Below are 8,419 nucleotides of genomic sequence, written 5' to 3'. Positions count from 1 at the left end.
AGACAAGGGAAATCCTTATTTGCTAGGTGTGAAAACCCAGCTAAAATTGTAAAGTACTGCATTCCAGGAGTGGGTGTAAAATACTTGCCTCAGCAATGATTTTAAATGTTAGTTCATCTGAAAGACAGTTTTGAATTGGTAGCATGAATGATGAATATAATTTGTATAGCACACTATACCTGTCCATTAATATTGAACTCCCCGCATCCCAAGAGTTCCCAGAGGTGATGGTACTGCTCGGGTGGGGTTGTGGCTGGACAGTGAATCAATGAGAATCAAGCTCCTGTGCCTGGCAGTTTGATCATGAGCTTTAGCTTCCCCAGGTCCATGTCTGAATTGGCAAAATTATGCTCTCTGTAATATAATAATGTGCTGCAAAAATTGTGTCATATTAGTACTTTGAACGAAGCGTAAAAAGTGTTCAGGACCGGGGGGAGGCAGGGAAAGAATCTGAGGATGATGTAGGTGCCACAGCACTGCAGAAAGGCTGGTTGAGGGACATCGGCAAGACTCAGCACCTGATGTTTTAGGATCAAATCACAGAATCACAGAATGGTAGGCTTTGGAAGGGGCCTTTGGAGATCATCTGGTCCAACCCCCCTGCAAAGCAGGTTCACCTGGAGCAGGTTGCACAGGAACGCATCCAGGCGGGTTTTGAATATCTCCAGAGAAGGAGATTCCACAATCTCTCGGGGCAGACTCTTCCAGTGCTCTGTCACCCTCAAAGTAAAGAAGTTTTTCCTCATGTTGAGAAGGAACTTCCTGTGTTCCAGTTTGTCACCATTGCTCCTTGTCCTGTCACTGGTCACAACTGAAAAAAGTCTGGCCCCATCCTTTTGACACCCACCCTTTAGATATTTATAAGCATTGATGACGTCCCCTCTCACTCTTCTCCAGGCTAAACAGACCCAGGTCTCTCAGCCTTTCCTCATGAGAGAGGTGCTCCATTCCCTTGATCATCTTCATAGCCCTCTGCTGGAATCTCTCCAGTTCCCTGTCTTTCTTGAACTGGGGAGCCCAGAATTGGACACAATCAGCCCTTCAGCCCTTGAGTCAGGCAAACTGAACATTAAGCCACAACATTAAGCATGACCTGGAAAGTTCTATCAACCTTGCATGAACAAGCCCAATACTTTTATTTCCTGGTAAGAGCAGACACAAATGACCATAATTTTCATGCCTTTTGCATTTGACATGGGCATATTCTTCTGGTGAAGAGTAGCCTGCTGTTTAGCTGTGGTGCCTTTTCTTAAGCTGCTTTTTGACTGTGAGCAAACTGTTCTTTCTATCCATGCAATAATGTCCCAGATATATTTCCCTGCATCCAAACATGTGGGTGTTTTGCAAAGGTTAATGGAAATTAAATTAAAGCTGAATAATAAGGATTATAATGCAGGAGTGTGCAAGCAAGGCTAATTAATACAACTGGCAGCACAACTCAGTCCTGACCTGTGCCGCCACTCCCTTTCTTTTTCCCTCAGCCCTATTTTTTTTCCTTAGCGGGCACCCACAGCAATCTAAAGCTGCTTGTTTCAAACAGTCTGGCAAAGACAGATTTACAGAGACATCCCACTTCTCTCACTCAGGACTTAAATGGTGTTCAATCCTCCAGAAAGAAAAGAAAAGCTATGACATTTTCCCTTCATCCTTCTTGCTTATGAACATCCTAGTTCTACCATTAAGATTGGAGTATTTCCTACATTTTAGTGTTTGCTGAGCTTGTCTGTGCAAGGAGCTGTTGCAAATAAACTTGGATTTCATCTTGTTAAATTAGCATGTCAACAACTGTCTTTTCTGGTGAATCAGTTCACTTTTTATCCTATATTAATCCTATCCAGCTTTGCCATTAATTTACTGCAGGAGAATGGCTTTTAACTCTGGATAATATGTGTAGGTTACCTGAAAAAAAAAAATCTGAAAATCAGACTGGAGGACTTGGAAAACCTTAGAAAGATAACAGTATAGAACAAGAGGTCTTGCATCCCCTACATCTTAGACCACCACATTTTATTTCTTTCTGGTACCTGTTCCACATCCTTCACTGAGAGAATATGGAAAGGAGGCACCTGGGAAGGCACTAGTGCAACAGGGGATGCTTGGCCCGAGGTCACTGAAGGCTTAATTTTGAAACATCACAGTGTAATGAGTTTTTCAATATATGAGGCTAAATTTGCTTCACTGTGGAATGAAAATGCAGTGTGGACGCACTGTGTCCACAGTGTTGTAGATCACATAACACCTCCTAAGCTTGAAATTTAGAAATGCCACCTCATCACATACTCCCCAGAGGCACGAGAGGAACAGAGTCCATTAAACCCCAACTGCTTTGGGGGCTTCGCTTGCAACAAGCTCCCCGCTGTCCATCACTCCCTGCAGTAACAAGGGCTCCGCTTTCCAGGCACGGTCTGAGCCCCAAATTCAAAGTGTCCCGTCTGCGAGGTCCACGTGGGCTCTTGTATGCCTGACTGCTGGACTATAGCTTCCCTGTGTTCCCACATCCTTTTTCTTTTTGGCAGATCTGAAAGCCGTTCCTTTGATACTATTCTTCCTTTTCCACAGGAAAGAAACCAGTTGCTGTGTCAGCATCTTGGCCAGGAATCAAAAAGAGCAAGCTACTTGTCAGACAACACCCGAGGCACAGGCAATTAGGATGGGGATGATATTTCAGCAAGAATAACCCTTTCTGGCACTACGGAAAATATCTTAAAATTTACTGCAATTCTGAAAATAAAATGTGCTATCTGTAAAAGTTATGAGTTTATTTCTATGGCACAGGTTAAACAACACAGCAACTACTTTCCCCACCCTGTGCTTTCCAGCTCAGGCAGGAGCAAGGGTATTTGATTAGCTTTGTATTCTAGTTGCCTCATACATTTACAACTGCACCAACTAAACAGGGAGAATAAACCACATCTCCTTTACTCTCCCCCCCTCACTGATTTTCCTTCTGGATGTGAACCAGGCTGCCGGCTGCTAATCTGTTGCTGCTGGAGTCCTGGAGACCACAGATGTTTTTTGATAGGCAGTTAATAGCTTTGCTGCTAGCACGGGCCATGAAATTTCTCTAGCAGCAGCTTTGTGCTGTTTTCTTCAGCGCTGTACCTGGCTGCCTGTCTTTCCACACTACTGGATTATTTTTTTTTATCTTTGCACAGGTACTGACTGTAATTTGTCATTATTTCATTGGTCTTTTTTTCCCCAGTGTCACAGAAAACTCCAAACACCATGGATATATTGCCTTTAATGGGAAACTACGTGCACAAGCCTCACTAAAGTCATGTCTCTATTGGTATGTCACTAGGGTACGTACAAAAAAAAGAGCTTTTTGTACCTGCTGTCTACAGCAGCGAGGCCTCCAGGCAGGATCCGATTCTTGCTGTCTCTTGTGGCACTTTTTAGTCCTTCTCTCACATTTGGCTACCTTTGTAGCAGTCACTCATTGCACACCCATTGTACACTCTACAGGAGGGTCTCAAGCACATCAGCAATCGTTAATATCTTGTGGAAGAAGAAGGGGATATGGCTGTATCAAACAGATATCAGAAATGCCTAATATTCTCTGCAGGATGCAGAGGATATAGCTATATCCTGAAGCCTGAACTGGGACTGACTCTATACGTTGTCCCACTTTTTTTTGACAGTAGCATTTTTGATAATGCCTTTTTGATGAATATAGCATGTCCTGTAGCCATTCCTCTGGATGTTACCTGAGCACTGAACAATTTCCAGTGATTCAGAAGTAAATGTTGCCTTTTTTGCATGTTTCAATACACACTTTCTTTATCTATTGCCATGCCATACAAATTCTATCCAAGATCTCGAAATTTGCCTCACCTGCAGAACTCTCCTACATGGCTAATGTACAGAATCATCCTTCTCCTTAGCCGGCTTTTTCAGCTTTTTTTTATTTTTGCTGTTGCTCATACTCAGTTCCCATGTCTTGTCTAAGAGAACACTCTGTGTACCTTGGGACAAGGACTGTCTCATCCTATGTCCTTACACAGTAATCTCAGTAATAAATCTTCTGGGTGCAACTGGTCAAAATGACAAGAGAGGAAGAAGGAAAAATAGCTATCATTACCACCCTAGGAGAAGTGGGGCTTTCATTACATTGGCGTATCATGCCTGATATGAGCATGTCATCCCTTTTCCCCACAGTCATTATATTTGGATGAGCCCTGAGTAGAACAAGACTAATACTGTATGACAAATGCCTTTTCTATTCACAGGTTACCTCAGGGAAGACCTCCTTGGAGAACAAGATGTTCTAGAAAATTGAGTGGAACTGGAGTTCCTGTGGGTTGTGATAAAACAACGTGAAGAATCAGTTGTCTCTACACTGTACGACAGGTGTTTACTTTGATCTTAATAAGCTTTCCTAGACAATCTGTCAAATACTTATTGATCCCCAAAGTTTTTTATTTCCTAGCATTAATCTTTCCAACTTTCCCTTAAGTCCATTTCTTCTTGTCTTCTTCCCGTAAAGGAAAACCATGAGCACCATGAGCGGGCTTCCTTGGGCTCTCCTGGGGCACTGGGCATCTGAGGCCACCGATTGCTTTTGCTGGTCTCTTCCCAGCTTTCTTAAAGCGAGGTGCCAAAAATAGTTGAGTGCTTCAGCAGGGACCTTCCGAAGCTGCGTAATGGGGAAAGATTACCCCAGCGTGCACCAAATTTGCTATTTATAGAGGCAACTCTGAGCTGGCTCTGAAACTCCCAGTTCTTGGTTTCCTCTCTCCCCCCAGTAATATGACAACTCACTAGGGAAAATGTCTCAGATTCCCAGTGTCTTCCACTTTAGCCATGACAGCAATCACAAACTCTCCCATTTATAATTACAAAGCCACAGTTCCTCTCTTGAGTTCATAAGCTCTCTTTGGCAAATACAGCAACTTCTTATGGGGAATGTATGTATTTTAGCTTCTCTGATATGACCACACAGGCCGTGAGCCACAGCCTGACGACGACAGAAATATTCTGATTCCATAAAGAGAAGGAACCATTCATTATACCTTCACAGTCTTTGGTCTTAGCTCTTAAAGATAAATCAACCACAAACACAGGCATGTAAAATGCATGGAGTAATAAACGGACACTTTAAAATTCTTCTAAATTTTCATTTTCAAGTTCAAGGTCAATCTTCGGTAATTTGCAGATAAAATGAGGCTACAAAAATGCTCCCGTTAGTCTAGTTTGAATTTAGATAGATTGTTCATGATTTCCAAATAAAACTAAGCCGGCTTTTTCAAACGCCATTTCTCTGCACAAATAATATAGCTCATTCTTTTCATAAGGCATGTAAACCAGATTTCAGCTCAAACGTTAAAACATTTTATGCTTGGGTGTCAGAATTAAAAACACAAATAAAAAGTTTGCAAAAAAACCATGCCTAAACTGCAGAACAGAAGTACACACTAAAGACATGACAGTGTACACACATAGAGACATGCACATGTGAATATATATGTATATTAACATACTAGGAAGATCAAAAATATCTGTTTTCTGTTGGGTATGCGATCTCAGTCATTTATCTGACAAGAATGCATGTCTAACCCAGTACTTATATATTGCTTACACAATAATTATACTTTCCTATTTTTTCAGTACAAGATCCTTTCTGTCACACAGTAAAACTGCGTTTTTCCAGTCAATGTCCTACAGTAATAGTGAAATGATGAAATGCGTTAAGGAAGCATAAGGGACAAGGTGAAGGAATACTGAAAGATAAAATTGTACTCTGTCCTTGAGAAGATGAATTTGCCTAATGATGTCTATTGGCAACTAAATTCTCTCTATTCAATGTCCGGTTTCTTTTGAGTGATTCTATTTCAATAGAAGAAAATGTATTTTACATGTATATACACATCAGAGGAAAATCCAAGCTATACATTGTATTGGAAATATGGAAACATGACAAAGTAAGTTTGTTTCTGTTTTAAACCTGAACTCAGATAAATCATAAAAACTCACCAGATGTTGGCAAATCATTCCAGCAGAAAGCGTGTTGTTTCAGTGGAGCTGTAGAAATCTCCATGTGCAGCCAAGGGACATTGAACAAATTAATAATATCTTTTTGGGGAAAATGACATTTCAAAAATCCTGTCATATAAGAAGACAGAGATGTCCGCAGGTCCTTTATCTAAAAGTCTATGTTATGATTATTTTATTTCCTGTATTTGAGCTGTTTATGTTTCAAAGATGCTACTCAAAGAACAGAACCCTGTAAATAAGACTCTTTACTCCTAGGAAGGGCACCTGGAGTGAAGATGTCCAAATGATTATTTGAGTTTGCTTCTTTCACTAAAACCAGCATAGGAATCTATTTTTAGGACTTTAAATTGTCTTAAGTAGTATAGACTAGTGTCCACCTTAATTATACAGAGTGCTATATTATTTTATAAACAAATTGGTTGTTTTTACTGGTGGTTGTCTCTAGTAGAAAGTAAAGAAAGCATAAACATAACCCTATCTATGTACAGAGGCAGTATCCACATCTCCACAACATGATCTTAGTTTTATTAAGGTCATTGGAAGCTTACGCATCAAGAACTAAGAAGCCACCTAAGACATAATTTCTTTTCAGTTACCACCTAATGATTAAGAACAGTAATGTGTTATATGAGAACAGTTTACAAAATTGCTTGTAACTAGACATGGTTTGTACCACAGAAGTTGGATCCTGTCTTTGAATGCCCTAAAGTTAATTTTCAGGATATAACCAGGTTTACGGGATCTTGAAGTAGCTCAGGAAAGTCACCATGAGCAGACAGAGGGGTGATCCAGCACAGTCAGCCTCCACCACTCCACAACACCCACCCTGACAGAGGATGGGGTCAGCATAAGCAAGGTCTGTAGTATTGCCCAGATAATTATGTACCGAGGCCGCCTCCTGCTAACCCTCCTGTCGCATCTCACACTGAATACGGGACTCAAAACCCACCTCCCTGCTGACTGCTGACACGCAGCCAGGGCTATTTCCCATACCGATGCTCTATGCAGCACTGTGGGCTTGCTTCTGGTGTGTGACCCAAGCCATCAGATGCATCTCGTCAGCATATCATTACGAAATAATTTCTTAGCCAGTAAATAATCTCACTGCCAGGACTCCTTTGTTCTGGCCTCTACTCACCCTAACGTGGTATCCACCCAAGGCAACTGCCTGTGGAACAGCTTCTTACACAGCAAACCTTCCCTTTTTGCCTTCCTTCAAAATTCCCTCTACCCTTTCACACATCAGCATCGTTCATCGCTTTCTGTAGCTTTCCTGTATCATATGTGTTTATATACTCTCTGCCAGAAAATCCTTTGAAACAGAAGCGGGTTACAAGTCTGGCACAGATCTGAAATGGTTCATCTTCTGTTCCACACAAATAATGCAGGATCCTGAACATGTGCTTTCAATTAGCTCAGCAGACGTCCACCAACAATGGCTATCCGTTTCTAAATTAATAATGGTGAGCTGCTTACAGCCACTGTTTGTTGTTAGAATGAGTCAAGTCCCTTCCTGTGCTATGATGTTGCCAGAAAGTTGGCAGAGAGCCACAAGCTGGAAGGTCGTACAGACTGCTGTTGTCTTACCCGTACAACACTATTTTCAATATTTTTTAGTTCTTGTACATAAATGTGCAGCGCAAGGTCAATTACCAGACAACACGCTGACCTGCAGAAAGCTTAGCACAAGTTCTCTGCACCTTTTTAGGACATCTAAAAATAAATATTTTTTATACATATGATATTGTATGCAAAAATCTCGCACTGGCTCTGGACTTCAGGTTGCCCTTTGTGTCGGAATAATTAATAAACAATTCCCTATTGCATAGACTTGTACTCCAAGGAAAGTTTTAAGTACTCACATGTCTAGCAGCAAGTTATTAAAACGATCGTAACAAGGAATAGATTAGGAGTCAGTCCCAAAATTCTACTTATACTTATTTGCCTATGTGTAAAAAGGACTTCTTGCAGTTCATACACAGAGTTTGTTCCCAACGCTGTCTGTTTGTTATGAACAACTTTTGAATAGTTATTTTAAATGGCCCTCTAAGGATACTTATATATGTCTGATGGGGGCGGCAAATAAACTTACCTCTTTTATCTTCATAAAGATACAAACTCACAGAGAATATATATTATTACTTCTATATTAAGAAGTAATATGTTGAGTTAATTCCTGGTATTTACTACACTGAACAATTATATTCCTTTTAGCTGTATATTTATAATAGACAAGGAGTACTATGATACAGGATGCTTACAATGCAATTAAATAAGTTCTGCACAGCAAATCAACTATATCTGATCAAATAAAGTTAATTTTTGGAGCTGTTGTTGGAATATGATTTTAAGAATTACGGTTATATTCATGTAATGTTAATGATTGCTTTTTTCCCAGGTCAGTCTGGGCCTCAACATAATAAAA

Source organism: Numenius arquata, chromosome 3 (assembly GCF_964106895.1).
Source record: "Numenius arquata chromosome 3, bNumArq3.hap1.1, whole genome shotgun sequence".
Taxonomy (NCBI): domain Eukaryota; kingdom Metazoa; phylum Chordata; class Aves; order Charadriiformes; family Scolopacidae; genus Numenius; species Numenius arquata.
Note: the sequence above shows the minus strand (reverse complement) of the source record.